Source organism: Balaenoptera musculus, chromosome 1, assembly GCF_009873245.2.
Source record: "Balaenoptera musculus isolate JJ_BM4_2016_0621 chromosome 1, mBalMus1.pri.v3, whole genome shotgun sequence".
In the NCBI taxonomy this organism is placed as follows: Eukaryota; Metazoa; Chordata; class Mammalia; order Artiodactyla; family Balaenopteridae; genus Balaenoptera; species Balaenoptera musculus.
In genome coordinates, this window is record NC_045785.1 from 161,089,199 (window position 1) to 161,105,126 (window position 15,928).

The window sequence follows — 15,928 nt, forward strand, 5'->3', positions numbered from 1 at the left end:
CAGGCATCTGTGTCTTTCTTGTTCCTGATCTCAGAGAAAATGCTTTCAGCTGTTCACCATTGAGTATGATGGTTGATGTGGGCTTGTCTTATATGGGCTTTATTATGTTGAAGTATGTTCCCTCTAATGCATTTTGTTGAGAATTTTTATCATAAATAGATGTTGATTTTGTCAAAAGCTTATTATGCATCTCTTGATATGTTCATAAGATTTTTATTCTTCAATTTGTTAACATGGTGTGTCACATTGGTTAATTTATGTATGTTAAACAATCCTAGCATCCCAGGGATAAATCTCAATTGATCCCAATAGCAGGAGTTGGGCTGGCAGGATGCAGCTATATTCGGGGGCTAACTACAGCCAAGTGCAGCAGGGCAGGCCAGTGACAGGAGACAGGGTTTTCCTGAGTTAGGGTTACACATTTTTGCTGTTCTTCTGTTTAAAAACATACTTTTAAATTTCTTTAACAACCTTGCTTTGTCAAATCACATTTGGGAAAAAAAGAGAGCTGCAGTACCTCCTGAAACTGTTGTCTTATTCTCTTGACTCTAAAGGTTCATTGCCATTTTCCAATAAGAATGGCCTGAAAACATCCCATCTTTCTAAGCCATGATGAATGAGCATTGATTAAAAGTAGTTTCTTGCCTCCAAGCAGCCCACAGAGCAGTCAGGGCCACAGCCCTGGGCACCTAAGGCAGCCGAGCCAAGACACTTCTGGCTGTAGTGCTCAGAGCAGGCACACCATCAAAAAAGCACTAGGTGAATTTTTAAATGAGATAATTATTAACCCCAGGATAAACAAAGGAAGGTAGGAAATATAATCACTGCGTATTACTTGCTCTACCATAAATAATATTCGCACAGTTATAATAATTATACACCAACTGCTTGTATTAACTAAAAGTATCAGAGCCATTATCCTGGGAGGGTAAGAGGAGGGAAGGGAATGGGAAGAGGACGAATCCTTGTCTGCCATATCAGGACCTCAATAGATAAATTCTAAATTTGGTAAATCAAGGAAAGAAATATAAGCACATTACTTAGAAATATAGAGATAAATACTAGAAGAAACAGCTCAAAGAGTGTGCTTGTTTTCTATTGCTGCAGCACCATAAACTTAACAGTTTAAGACAACACATTTATTATCTCATGGTTTCCCTGGGTCAGGAGTCTGGGCATGGATCTTCTACAGAGGGTTGAAATCAAGGCATCAGCTGGGACTGTGTTCTCATCTGAAAGCTCAACTGAGAAAAAATCATCTTCCAAACTCATTCAGGTCACTGGCAGGATTAATTTCCTTGTGGTTGTATGACTGAAAGCCCCAGCTTTTTACTGGCTGTTAGCTGGCGGCCACCCTCAGACCTATAGGCCTCCTGAAGTCCCTAGAAGCCACTCACGGTTCCTTGCCATGGGAGCGTCTCCAACATGGCCACTGACTTTATCAAGCCCCCAGGGAGAGCCTCTGGCTCCAGTTTGCTAAGAAGAAAGTCTTATATAACACAGCATAATCGTGGCAGTAATATCCCATCACCTTGCCATGGGAGGGGAGATGGGAGATGTGAACGCCAAGAGGTTGGGACCACTGGGATCACCCTAAATTCTATCCACCACAAAGAGGTTCTTAAATGTTTTTTCATAAAGAAGTCATGCAAAATACATAAAAGAGTATTAATGGATCCCTCCCACCCATTTCCTAGCCAACACGTTCTCTTCCCTGGGAGGCAACAAATATAACCAGTTTCTCTCGTAACTTAACAAATGACTCTGTGTATATAATACATGTGCACATACACACGTTACTCCTCACTCCCTTAGCTCTCTGCTCCAATGTGCCAGGCCTTTCCTGAGCCCTCTATAAAAATGATGATACATACATATTTTTGCCCTTTTTTGCATAACTGGTACCATGTTATGTAAACACATATGCATCTCACTATTTGCACTTCATCTATCCTGAGATGATTCAAAATTGGTACATAAAGAGATTCTTCAGTGTTTTTCTGCCATGGTATAACATTCATTGACCATTTGATGGACAGTTAGGTCATTTCCAACCCTTTTCTATTGTGAAGTTAGATATTTCTAACGCTTCAATAAGTATCTCTGAGGGGAGGTCATCTTACTAATAGTGTTGCCTCTGGGGAGTGGGACAGGAAAGGGCAGGGATCTACTGCTTTCATTATAAACCTTGTGCACCACTTGATTTTTTTTTTTTAACCATGCACACATATTACTTTGATAATTGTAAGAGGGCTGTGTGATCTGTTCGGGGGTGAGGCCGGCTACATGGGGAACCTCTCTCATCCTCGCCACCATCAGAACAGGCTTCCAAGCTCCTCTGAGCTGCTAGCGCCCACTCCCACTCAGGCTTTATTCTTTTCCTTTCTCAGCGTTTATTGGGCATCTGCTGTGTGTCAGGAACTTGGAGACTGGAGCTTCAGAGAAAAATTATACTTCTCACTTCAGGCCAAAGATTCTACTTTGCAATATCCCTTGTAATATATGAGAGCAAACATGCACACAGCTCTCCTGGGCTCTCGGGAGAGAAATGGGCTTCCAGCGGCCTCAGCTGGAGCCAGAGCCCCCTCCAGGGTGCAGGAAGTGCACAAGCAGTGGCTACTTTCAAGGTGGGGAGTTTGGGAATTGTTCGGTGTTAAAGTTCTGCTTTCCAGTGGGTCTGAGGGGCGGCCCCCAGGGGCAGCTTCCCTTATTGCAGTCATCCACTCCTTCCTCTGCAGCCCCAGCAGTAGCTTCTGGAACACTGCCAGCCCCCTCGAGGTCCCCATTTGTCACATTGTAAGACTCTCCCCCATAAAAGGGCAAGACTAGAGAGACCCTCTGTGTCTCCCTCATTCCCTCCCCCTCACCTTTCTCTGCCCCCTTCCTCCTGTAACTCCAATTTGTTTTCCTTCCTTACAACTGCTTCTCCTTTTCTTCTCCTCCCCTAGTGATTATCCTTGGCTTCAGCTGTGTCCCTGAGTGTCCAAGGGGGGCCGAGACCCTGTGACCCTACACCTGCCATCTCCCTTTGACCCAGTGGACAACAGAGTCTAGCATTTGCCCAGTGAGGTGGGTACACACCTGTTTTAACTGGGGAAAAAATTAGGCCTTCGTGCCTCATTTCCCATAGCAATGCACCGTGATGAATTTGATCTCCATCAGAGTGACAGTTACTGAGCAGTCTCCTGGGCATCAGACCATTTCGTCCTCACAGCAACTGCACAAGACGGTATTGCTATGATCCCTGCTTTATAAATGAGGGAACCAAATTAGTTACATCTCTGGGAGATGTAACGAATCTACCTGCGGTCACACAGCTAAGAAGTGGCAGAGCCGGTATTTAAACCTGCATCTGCTTATTTCCAGAACCAAGGCTCTTAATCTCAGTGCTGTGGGCTTCATCCTTTACACATGTGGCAAACATATTTTCTGTTTCCTTTCTAGTGAGCATTGGCCTCATGACCCACACTGACATCAACCCAATAATCATGACTGTGTGGGTGCAGTTTTCCATCAGTTCAAAATCCACTTAATCCAGAAAACAAACTTATGGTTAGCAGGGGGAAAGGGATAAGTTGGGAGATTGGGACTGACATATACACACCACTATGTATAAAATAGATAACTAATAAGGACCTACCATATAGCACAGGGAACTCAATACTCTGTAATGACCTGTATGGGAAAAGAATATAAAAAGAGTGGATATATGTATATGCATAACTGATTCACTTTTCTGTACACCTGAAACTAACACAACGTGTAAATCAACTATACTCCAATAAAATTTTTTTAAAAATCCACTTAATCCACCATCAACGGGCCCACATTTCTTCAGCTTGGCTGCAAGGACTTGAGGCATTTCATCAAATGCTTTGCTGAAATCAAGTCTACATTCCAACATTGAATTTCCTCAAGACTTTACCTCCCAAGGCTCCCTGAAGTGATAAACCAACACCCAACAAGCTCCCCCAACCCTCCCCAAGTCTTTCTGTGCTGTTATATCTGGCCTGGCCCTGATCAAGGCCCTCCTCTGACCTCCTGAAATCAAGATCAAAAAGGCTGGTGGTGTTTGGAAGTGATAGCGGGCAGTGGGAGGAAGTAGAGGGTGAAGTGTGACAGCGGCTGCCAAGTGGCAGAAGTGAGATTAAAATGGATTCGAAAAGTGGCTGGTGCAGCGGTGAGGAGATGTGGCCTTCCATCAGTCTGGGGCAGCAGCCTGAAAGATGCACTGGGGCCCGAGGTCCTCCCTACAAGCTCTCCCTCCTTTTCTGGAGCAGGGCTTGCAAACTGAATCCGGCAGGCATCAGGCCAAGACCCTAAATAGGGGAAGTTGGTCCTGGGGGAATTGATAAATGAATTGCATGTAAAGTATGCCTGGCACATGTCAGAACTCCCTAAGTGTTCATTGTTATTATCAGTTGTTATTATCATCATCATCGTCATCATTATTATTATCACTATTATTAGAGAAGCAGCTGTGACTCAACCCCAGACAACTATTGTCCTTCAGCAAGGTGGATGTAGTGATGCCAGATTTCCCAATACGTCAAAGAAGCTGGGAATCTGGATTTCTGTTTAAAATCTCTCCATTTTTCCATTTGGCAACTAATGCAATTAGAACAAAAACCGGTGCCTGTGTGGACCAGACGAAATCAGCCTGTGGGCCACCCTCAGGCCTGCATGCTCAGTCCTGGAGCCTGTGGCAGAAGCTCTGTGCCCAGGATCCCACAATCTCTGGGGATTAGGAACGTGGCTGTGACAGTCTTCCAAGCCTCCTTGTGTCCCACACCCCTACACACACACACACACACACACACACACACACACACACACACACACACACACACACCAGAAGCACTCCAGGGACGTTGCATCCCCAGCTGAGCCCTTGAGCCTGACAAGGGGCCAGCTACACTTCCAGCCTGGCAAGGAGAGCGGCGAAGGGAGAACGGTGGCCAGCCGGGAAGAGAAGGGCTCAGGCAGGCCTCTTCAAGGAAGAAGCCCAGGGCCCCTGCACGGCCCACAGCACTGGGCAGCTCAGCCTCTGCTTGGCAGAGGGAGAAGGAGCCAGCCGTGGACCGTGAGAGGCTCCCCGCTTCCTGGGCCCTGAGAACGTCTCCCCTGCGCAAAAATGGGCTTGAGTTGGATTAGGTCCCTTCTGCTGCCCACCTTCTCTGATGCCCTCCTGCCTTAGAATTGTGACTGCAGTGGCTGCCACTATGAATGTTGGGTGGCCGCTGTCACAACAGATATGCCAGAGCATAAACAAAGAAAGCGAAGCAGAGCTGTAAAGAAGGCCAGAGAACTCCCAAAGCTGTGGTCTGCCCGTAACCGCCAAACCAAAAGGGTGGAGTGACGCCCCGTGGTGCCGGGCAGCCTGTCCCTGAACTGTGGGCGGGCTGGGGGGGACCGTCTCCCAGGAGCTGTGGTTGTCCTTTCCCTCAGCTCCCTTTGTCCATAGTTCTCAGCGAGAGGGGGTGCATCGCAGCAGCCTCTAGAACCTTCTCTGTGGTCCTCTCCCTCCAAAGCTCTTCTCTGCAAGGACCCTGGAGGAGTTCTATTGATGCTTTCAAGGAAGGGGATATCCCGTCAGTCCCTCTTTGCAGAATTTCTCCTGTTTTTGAGAAAGGTGATCATCTAGGAATGGGAAGGGTGGGGATGGGAAACAACTCAATACCATTGTCATCATAATTACATTTTTGTGGCTTTTAAAAGCTTTATTGAGGTATTACTGACATACAATACATAGTTAAAGTATTCAATTTGGTAAGTTTTGACACATGTACACACCCATGAAACGTTCAACACAATCAAGATAGTGAACATACCCCAAAGTTTCCTTGGTGTCCTTTGTCATCCCTCCCCTCCCCTCCCTTCATCCACAGGCAACCACTGATCTTTCTGTCACCAGAGATTAGTTTGCGTTTTCTGCAGTTTTATATAAATGGAATCTTACAGTATGTATTCTTTTTCTGTCTGGCTCCTTTCACTCAGCATAACTGTTCTGAGATCCATCCACGTTGCTGCGTTGCTGCTTGTATCAGTAGTTCATTCCTTTTTGTTACTGAGTGGCATTCCATTATATGAACATAATTACTTTTTTTAATATATATATAATTACTTTGTATTAAGTACTTCCTATATGCCAGGAACTCTGCTAGTGAGTTCACGTACATTATCTTTTTCAGTCCTCAAACTGATCCGCAAATAAGAACAGTAATCTCCACTTTACAGTTGAGGCAAGCAAGGCTCAGAAAAGTTAAGAAACTTCCCACAGGTCACACAGCAGGGAAGTGTAACATTCAGGATTTGAACTTGTCTCCCTGCACTGAGCTATACTGCATGTGCAGTTTTCCCTCTGAGCACCTGGCCAGCCCAGGTGTCCTGGGCTGCTCAGCAGCAGGATGCCTTTGACCTTCCCTTCTAGCTCCCCGCCACGGGCCCGGGAGCACAGTGGACCGGCCTGGCCGCCTTGGTCCCACCTCCTCCCGCGACCGTGACTCTCTGAGCACATTGCCCGCGGAGGGGAGGAGGTCAAAAGTAAGGGGTCGGAGCACCTGGAGGCTTGAACCCCTTCTGCCCGCAGCACCCCACCCCCACCCCCCCGCCTGTCTGCAGAAGAAGATTTTTACTGGAGTCAACTGTTTTGAGCTGAGGTGGAACACGCTCCCGGAGCCTATCAATAGAACGAGGCAGAAGGGTGACCACGCGGCAGATGGCACGGGTGGGCGGAGCGGCTCCTCTGTCGTGTTCGGCGGTGGTGAGAGATTCCCGACTGCGGGCACCGGCACTTCCCTTCTCCTCCATCCCTTCAGCCCACTGCAGCTGAGCTTCTTCCGTCACAGTCCGCCTTTTCCGGGTTCCCGGAGATCCTGCAAAGGCCGCCGGGCGGATGAGCACCAGGGCCTCAGGGCCGCACCTGCGAATCCCGAGAGCCAGCTGCTGCCTCGTATTTCCGGAGACCATCTCTCCAAGTACCTGGCAGAAGGGCGGGAATCACTGTCGCTGGGGCCTGTATTCAGTGATTTACATCCCACCTCACCTGCCTCTTCTGGAACTTCGCATGGCCCGGGCCTGGCATCTTCAATCTGCCCCTCTCGCCTTGCTCCTTCTTTGGAGCAGACTTCCTTTACCCAAGTCAAAATCCTTCTCTTGATTCTGCTTCCCCTTCACATTACCAAACTTCCTAAGTTATCTCCTCAGAAGCCCTCCCCCCCACCTGGAACCGTATGTATATACATACAGTAGAATATTATTCAGCCTTCAAAAGGAGCTAGGTTGACCCCCCCTAACAAGCCTCTCCAATGAGTGCCTTTGGGGGCGCGCATCCTACATGTGATTCCCTGTTGGAAAAGCATCATGCTCATTAGGCTGCTAGCACCATGAGGCAGGGAGTCCCTAATCCGTCATTGTGGTTTCTGCAGCACTCAGCACAGTGCCTGCACACAACAAATGCTCAGTGAATACGTGATTTCTGGAAATAAAGTTTTAATACTTGCAAGAGTGAACAATGTATTATTTAGAGGTACATATATTTAGTAAAACTATAAAGAAAAGCAAAAGAATTACACACTCAAGATCAGGATGGAAGTCATACCCATTAGGATGGCTGTTTAAACATACACACACACACACACACACACACACACACACACACACACACACACACAAAAACAAATGCTGGCTGTGGAGAAATTGAGGCCCTTGTACATTGCTGGTGAAAATGTAAAATGGTGCAGCCACTGTGGAAAACAATCTTGCAATTCCTCAAAATATTAAACATAGAATTACATTTGACCCAGCAATTCCCACTTCTGGGTATATACACAAAAGAAAGCTGGGACTCAGCTATTTGTGCACCATTGTTCGTAGTAGCACTATTCACAATAGCCAAAAGGTGGAAACAACCCAAATGTCCATCAACAGATGAACGGATAAGTAAGATGTGGTATATACGTACATACAGTAGAATATTATTCAGCCTTTAAAAGGAAGAAAATTCGGACACAGGCTACAACATGAATGAACCTGGAAAACATTATGCTGAGTAGAATAAGCCAGTCACCAAAGGACAAATATTGTACTAATCTACTTATATGAAGTACCTAGAGTAGCCAAATTCATAGAGGAAGAAAGTAAAAACAGTGGTTACCAGGTCTGTGGAAGGGAGGAATGAGGAGGTATTGTTTAACTCAGTTTATTTAACTTTAGTTTGGGATGATGAAAAAGTTCTGGAGGTGGATACTGGTAATAGTTGCACAACAATGAGAATGTTCTTAATGCCACTGAACTGTACACTTAAAAATTATTAGAATGGCAAGTTTTATGTTATATATATTGTACCACATTTAAAAAAAACAAAACCAAAAAACCAAGATGGTGGTCACCGCAGCGGAAGGGAGGGGGAAAAAGAAAGGGCTATAACTGTACTGAGGGTGAGTCCCCGGGTACTCAGACTCTTATACTTGTTTAGTACATTGCCTATGTCCAGCCACACCTGCCCCCTCTGCAACCACACATGTATGCTATGTACCTGATTTCATGGATTCTAAAGCTCACATTTTAAAAAATGTAATCTCTCTGAAACTAGGATGCATCTCACAACCAATGTGGTTAGAATAGCCTTGTGCCATAGTTTACGTGGTAGGCTATTATCTTTCTCTGTGGTACATAAAACAATGCTGCTTCTGGGACTTCCCTGTAGTTAAGGGAAGTGTCCAGTGGTTACAACTCCGTGCTTCCACTGCAGGGGGCGCAGGTTTGATCCCTGGTCAGGGAACTAAGATCCTGCAGGCCACACAGCATGGCCAAAAAAAAAAAAAAAAAAAGATGCTTCTGACAATTGATGGTGTCTAAGAGCAGATGAAATACGGGGTATGTATTTGTAAGTAAAAATATTTCGTAATAAATTTTTATTTATTTTTACTGAAGTATAGTTGATTTACAATGTTGTGTTAGTTTCAGGTGTACAACAAAGTGATTCAGTGATTCTTTTTCATATTCTTTTCCATTATAGTTTATTACAAGATACTGAATATAGTTCCGTATGCTATACCGTAGGACCTTGTTGTTTTTTTTTATATATAGTAGTTTGTATCTGCTAATCCCAAACTCTAATTTATCACTCCCTGCCCCCTTTCCCCTTTGGTAACCATAAGTCAATCTCTGTGAGTATGTTTCTGTTTTGTAAATAGATTCATCATTTATATCATATTTTAGATTCTACATGTTAGTGATATCATATGATATCATATGATTTTTTTTCTGATATGTGTTTTTCTGTCTGACTTCACTTAGTATCATAATCTCTAGGTCCATCCACGTTGCTGCATTTGGCATTGCTTCTTTTTTTTTTTTTGGCTGCACTGGGTCTTCGTTGCTGCGCGCGGGCTTTCTCTAGTTGTGGTGAGCAGAGGCTACTCTTCATCGTGGTGCGCAGGCTTCTCATTGCGGTGGCTTCTCTTGTTGCAGAGCACAGGCTCTAGGCACGCTGGCTTCAGTAGTTGCAACACGTGAGCTCATAGTTGCGGCACATGGGCTCTAGAGCATGGGCTCAGCAGTTGTGGCACACAGGCTCAGTAGTTGTGGCACATTGGCTTAGTTGCCCCATGGCACATGGGATCTTCCCAGACCAGGGATTGAACCCGTGTCCCCTGCATTGGCAGGCAGATTCTTAACCACTGGACCACCAGGGAAGTCCATTTCATTCTTTTTTATGGCTGATTTAGATAGATAGATAGATAGATGTGTATAGATATATCACATCTTCTTTATCCATTCATCTATTGATGGACACTTGGGTTGCTTCCACGTCTTGGCTATTGTAAATAGTGCTGCTATGAACATTGGGGTGCACGGATCTTTTCGAATTAGAGTTTTCTCCAGGTATATGCCCAGAAGTGAAAATGCTGGATCATATGGTAACTCTATTTTAAGTTTTTAAGGAACCTCCATACTGTTTTCCATACTGGCTGCACCAATTTACATTCCCACCAAGAGTGTAGGAAGGTTCCCTTTTCTCCACACCCTCTCCAGCATTTATTATTTGTAGGCATTTTGATGATGGCCATTCTGACCAATGTGAAGGATACCTCATTGTAGTTTTGATTTGCATTTCTCTAATAGTGACGTTGAGCATCTTTTCATGTGCCTACTGACCATCTGTGTGTTTTCTTTGGAGAAATGTCTATTTAGGTCTTCTGCCCATTTTTTGATTGGGTTGTTTGGTTTTTGATATTGAGTTGTGTGAGCATAACAAATTTTTAAATAACAGTTCTAGTGACATATAATTCACATACAGTACATTCACACATTTAAAGTATACAATTCAATGGCTTTTAGTATATTCACAGAGTTGTGCAATCACACAATACATGGTCTTTTGTGACTGGCTTTTTTTACTTAGCATGTTTTCAAGTTTCATCTGTGTTGTAGCATTATACTTAATTTTTAAAGTGATCCATTCACTCCTCAACTCACTGGAATCTGGCTTCTGAATCCACCTCTTTATTAAAATGACTCGTGTAGGGCTTCCCTGGTGGCGCAGTGGTTGAGAATCTGCCTGCCAATGCGGAGGACACGGGTTCGAGCCCTGGTCTGGGAAGATCCCATATGCCGCGGAGCAACTGGGCCCGTGAGCCACAATTACTGAGCTTGCGCGTCTAGAGCCTGTGCTCCGCAATGAGAGAGGCCGCGATAGTGAGAGGCCTGCGCACCGCGATGAAGAGTGGTGCCCGCTTGCCACAGCTGGAGAAAGCCCTGGCACAGAAACGAAGACCCAACACAGCCATAAATAAAATAAAAATAAATAAAATTTAAAAAAAAATAGTTTAAAAAAAAATGACTCGTGTAGGTCACAAGTAATTTCCTCATTATACAGTCTAGTGGACATATCTCAGGCTTCATTTCGACCTCATTCAACACAAATATGGGTTGAGTGTAACTAAATGCCAATTTTTACTGGCATCACTCACTTCCTTCTCTCTGACAGGCTCCTTCCTCAAATTCCACACCTCATGCTCATTTGCCTGTTTCCCTGTCTGGACCTTCTGTGTCTGCTTCCTTGGTTCTCCCTTCCCCTCTCCTTTGGCTTGTCTTTGGCATTTGTCCCCTCCTTTGACGTTCTTCCAGTGATATCCAGCAGACTGGTATCCTCCATGATCAGGCCCTCAATCTGACACAGCCCCTCAACCTGACACAACCCTCAATCAGGTTGTATCTTCAGCTCCAACCTCTGTTTCTCCACCTGCCTGCTAGACCTTTCTCTCTGGGTGTTGCACGGGTGTCTCACCCTCCACGCTAGATGGAATCTCTCCTCTGCATAACTCAGCACTTCTCTTAAGCCACTTAAATTCTGCCTTATACTCCTTCATTCAACAAAATTATTTACTCGAGGCCTGTGTCACAACCATGCTCCGCCAGATCATTGGTCAGACCAAGAATCACCCTAGCTTGATCCCCCTCTTCGTATTTATTGCAGCAGGAGGTACTGGAGCAGCTCTGTGTGTCTGGTGCCTGGCATTGTTCAATCCAGATGTCAGTTGGGACAGAAAGAATTAACCCAGAACCCTGGAACAAAGTGGGTCCCAATGATTAATACAAGTTCTACCCAGTGAATGTAGATTACAGCAAAGTGAAGAAAGAAGGTCCAGACTTCTAAATGAAATGTTTCACTAGAAAGCTGCTTAGAATGAAGATCTTCCAGAAGCCATCTGCACAATTTTACACTTGACCAGGAAATAGTTCCCTTCTCAATGTGTGATCATGTTGGTGTATTGTGCTGGGGTTTACACTGATTAATAAATAATCTGAAACTTAAAAAAAAAAGTTACTGAGAATCTGCTGCTGTTTGAAGTACTAAAGACATGTTAGAAAAGAAAACAAAGTCCCTTTTCTCCAAGAGCTTCCCTTCTAGGGAGAGAGCCAGGTGGTCAACCATGAACCTGCAATAGGGCCGGTGGTGATGAGTTCCTTAAAACAATTAGAACGGGTAAAGGGATCAAAAGTGACAGTGGGATGTGCTGGTTATTCTCTGCTTACTGTCCCTCCCTCCCATACAATTCACCCATCGTCCTCCCTCTCAGCCCTGTTCCATGCCCCAGGGGCTGGCCTCAAGGTTTCTTATCACCCAAACTCCCTCGCCCTCTGCCCTTCCTATTGGCTTAGGCAGAAAGAGGAGATGAGAGAGTGGGGGGGCAGTGGTGTGGTAGTAAATGTTTATCAGCCAGCTTTCCAAGGAAAAGCAACATGATCTGTAGCATTTGCCCTTTTCTGTGGTGTAAATACTCCACCTTGAGAGATTTCAAACAGCCATCTTGATGTCGGAGTTGGAAAGAGATGCTTACCGTGGGCCCTGATGACCAGTATAAGCCAAGTTTTCAACACAACCATTGGGGGAGGAGAGGGAAGTCTGGGAATGTCTTCTCAGCTTCCTCTTGTCCTCGGTCCTGGCATCCCTTGAGGACTTGCAGCTCTAGACAACAGTGCCTCTTGGGCCACTCCAGCTCTAACGAGACGCTGATACCCCCATTCCCGCCTCCCTACCTCTTCAGGCCTGGGATTGGGAACAGCTTCTCAGTGAAGCTGGTCCCTAGGTGCCTCACTATCCCCTAGTTTCCTTCCCTACTCCCAGCTCTTCATTAATGTTCTTCAAAATCCTTGTGGAATGTGCCGTCTGTTTCCCGTGGGACCCGGGCTCATACAGGAGGGTTGTCTTTTTTCGTAGAGTGCACAGGAAGGCCTTTCTGATACTGAAACACTGAAGCACAGAATGAGGGTGTGGGAAGTGATTCGTGTGTTGATCCTGCCACCTCCTCTCCAGTTTCCCCATCCCCATGCCTGGTAACCATTTCCTTGTATTTGATTTCCTGCAGTGCCAATCCCAGTTCTTTGCATGTATCCAAAAAAACGTTTGTTGAATTGTACCAAAACAGGGCCATCTATTGCTTTTCTTCTGCTCTCTAAAAAGTGTTCCTTGTTCCTATGAATTTCACTAATGCTCTTTCATTCTTCATTTGAATCTTCTATTGGGTCCATGCCCAGTGAGCCAGTGCTAACAGAAGCTGGTATAAAATCCTCCTACAAGAATTACCGTCCTCAAAAGAAAAAAAAAAAAAAAAACACCACAGTCCTCTTATAAAAAGTGCTGGATTTGAGGCTACAGTAGATAATTTACATAGGTTGAGAAGATGAATTCAAAAGCCATTAAATCTAAGCCTATGAAATAAAAATCAGCACAATTTGCTACCATTGTACTTAAACTCAACATGAAGGCCAAGTGGTAAAATAGCATTCTGAAGTTACACCACTTTATACAGCAAATACCACTAGTGTTCATGCTGCCTGGTGGGCCTGGGTCTGAGAACATAACGTTCCTGCTGTGGTTCTGCACTCCCCTCCCCGCCAGCTATTAACCCCCTGTGCCAAGGCAGGCTGCCTTCATGAGGCCCATTGTGTCCACACCCACTCCACCCACCAAGTGGGCCCCTTGCATCATGTCAACCAGCCTATCTGCAGAGGTATCAGCTTGGTAGGGAGAATGAACTCTTTGTGGAGAAGATTAGGATTAGGGCTGGGATTTGGGTTGAGGTTTGTGATGGTTAATTTTATGTGTCAACTTGGCTGGGCCATGGTGTCCAGATATGTGATTAAACATTACTCTGAATGTGTCTGTGTCTGTAAGGGTCTTTTTGTTTTTGTTTTTTTATATAATTTTTTATTTGTTTTATTTATTTATTTTGGACTGCATTGGGTCTTCGTTGCTGTGCGCGGGCTTTCTCTAGTTGTGGTGAGCAGGGGTTACTCTTCGTTGTGGTGCGTGGGCTTCTCATTGCGGTGGCTTCTCTTGTTGTGGAGCACAGGCTCTAGGCACATGGGCTTCAGTAGTTGTGTCATGCAGGCTCAGTAGTTGTGGCACACGGGCTTAGTTGCTCCGCAGCATGTGGGATCTTCCCAGACCAGGGCTCAAACCCATGTCCCCTGCATTAGCAGGCAGATTCTTAACCACTGCGCAGGCTTCAGTAGTTGCAGCATGCAGGCCTTAGAGCATGTGGGCTTCAGTAGTTGCAGCATGTGGGCTCAGTTGTTGTGGCTCGTGGGCTCTAGAGCACAGACTCAGTAGTTGTGGCACACGGGCTTAGTTGCTCCGCGGCATGTGGGATCTTCCTGGACCAGGAATGGAACCCGTGCCCCCTGCATTGGCAGGCAGATTCTTAACCACTGTGCCACCAGGGAAGTCCCAGTAAGGGTGTTTTTGCATGAGATTAATGTTTAAAGCAGTGACTTTGAGTGAAACAGATTGCCCTCCATACTGTGGGTGGGCCTCATCTAATCAGTTGACAGTCTGAATAGAATAAGACTGACCTTTCCTGAGCAAGAGGGAATTCTGCCAGCAGACAACCTTTGGACTTGAGCTGCAACACTGGCTCTTCCTGCAGATGTTGGACTTGCCATCCTCCATAATCATATAAGCCAATTCCTGAAAATACATCTTTCTTTGTATACACACATGTAATTGGTTCTGTTTCTCTGGAGAACCTGACTAATACAAGGTTGGAGTTGTGATTGGATTTAGGGTTAAAGTTAAGGTTAACTTTAGGGCAGGGTTACAGTTAGGGTTAAGATTAGAGGGAGATTGGGGCTAGAGTTGGCATTCAGGTTGAGTTTGAGGTAGGGGTAGGGTTAGCATGAAGGGTAAGGTTAGGAATCAGGTTAGGGTAGGGTTAGGATTAGGGTTGGGTTGAAGTTAGGGTTAGAGTTAGGGTCAAGTTTAGGATAGGGATCAAGTCAGTTAAAGTTAGGTTTAGTTTTTAGGATGAACTGGGAGATTGGGATGGACATATATACACCAATATGTATAAAATTGATAACTAATAAGAACCTGCTGTATAAAATAAATAAATAAATAAAATTCAAAAGAAAAAGAAAAGAACAACAACAAAAAGAATATAATTGGGACTTCCCTGGTGGTGTAGTGGTTAAGAATCCGCCTGCCAATGCAAAGGACACGGGTTCAAGCCCTGATCCAGGAAGATCCCACATGCCGCGGCGCAACTAAGCCCGTGCGCCACAGCTACTGAGCTTGCACTCTAGAGCCCACGAGCCACAACAACTGAAGCCCGCGCGCCTAGAGCCCGTGCTCCGCAACAAGAGAAGCCAACGCAATGAGAAGCCTGCACACTGCAACGAAGAGTAGCCCCCGCTCGCCACAATTAGAGAAAGCCCGTGTGCAGCAACAAAGACCCAGTGCAGCCAAAAATAAATACATAAATTTATTAAAAAAAAAAAAAGAATATAATTACCAGTAAAAAAAAAAGTTTAGTTTTTAAACAATGACTGGGGTTAAGGAACATTAAGCTGTGGACTAGGGCTTAACAGCTGATGGTGCATCCTATCACCCTGGGCTGCCTAACTCAAGACTGCTTTTGCAGTAAGAGAGAAATAAATTTTCTTACCTCTGTTATTTTGTATATTATTGTTTTCTGCAGCTGAACCAGACCCTGATTAATCCAGCACCCCAGAATGGGGTTACCTACTGCCCTAGATGCATGCCAAGCACCTGTGCCTCCGCCATCAGCATATTTAGATCAGGGTCCTGCGAGCACTTGCCCGTGTTTTTTGGTCTGTATTCCTATTTGGCTCTGAGGTACCAGACAGCAGGAATTTAAGTTCCCAACACTCATATAGTGCCGGGGTCAGTACCTCACAAGGAACGTTACATCACATGCCATCTTCACTATTAAACATGGAATCCTGGCCCCCTTGGCCATATGTCTGGCCTCAAGCATCCTCAGAGCCACCTGTCTATGAGAAGACTGGAGGACAGGACTGCCCTCTGCCCATGCACTACCTCTGCAGAGGGCTGACCAGGCCAGGATGAAAACAGTAGTATGGGCAAATTCTGCCCATGACACAGACTCCTTCTAAA

General features: G+C 45.4%; 1 pseudogene; it reads left to right on the top strand.

The window, feature by feature from the left end:
- The first annotated feature begins 11,412 nt into the window (after window positions 1–11,412).
- On the top strand, window positions 11,413–11,693 carry LOC118883531 (annotated as a pseudogene).
- Window positions 11,694–15,928: the final 4,235 nt, after the last annotated feature.